Genomic DNA, 409 nt, shown 5'->3' with positions numbered 1-409 from the left:
AGGATCAGGTGCAGATGAGCAGGCTCAGTGGAAGAGGGTAGCCGAGACAGGACATGGAACCAGAACTTGATGCAGGACTTTAAACTGGTCTCCTCTGTGGAGCCAGGGTTACTGAGATAAAAGCTGAACCTCCCCACATATAGAGCCAAAAACCCAGATGACTCCACGGGGGAGGAACAGTGGACGATCAGGAGACGAGACAAACACAAAAACCCTCTTTCCACTGGCTGCCAGGATCCAGGACATGAACCAAGGCAAAAACTCAACAGACAGACTCACAGAAAGACAAGTAATGATCTGGCACTGAATGCTCAGGCTGAACAGAATATAACTAAGAGGAAACAGGTGAGAGGAATAAATCATAATTGAGGCAGGGAGGGAAAACGACAAGGGAAAAGGAATGACTAAT

The sequence above is a fragment of the Cyprinodon variegatus genome, unplaced genomic scaffold (assembly GCF_000732505.1).
Source record: "Cyprinodon variegatus isolate N-32 unplaced genomic scaffold, C_variegatus-1.0 Scaffold0, whole genome shotgun sequence".
Lineage (NCBI taxonomy): Eukaryota > Metazoa > Chordata > Actinopteri > Cyprinodontiformes > Cyprinodontidae > Cyprinodon > Cyprinodon variegatus.
Note: the sequence above shows the minus strand (reverse complement) of the source record.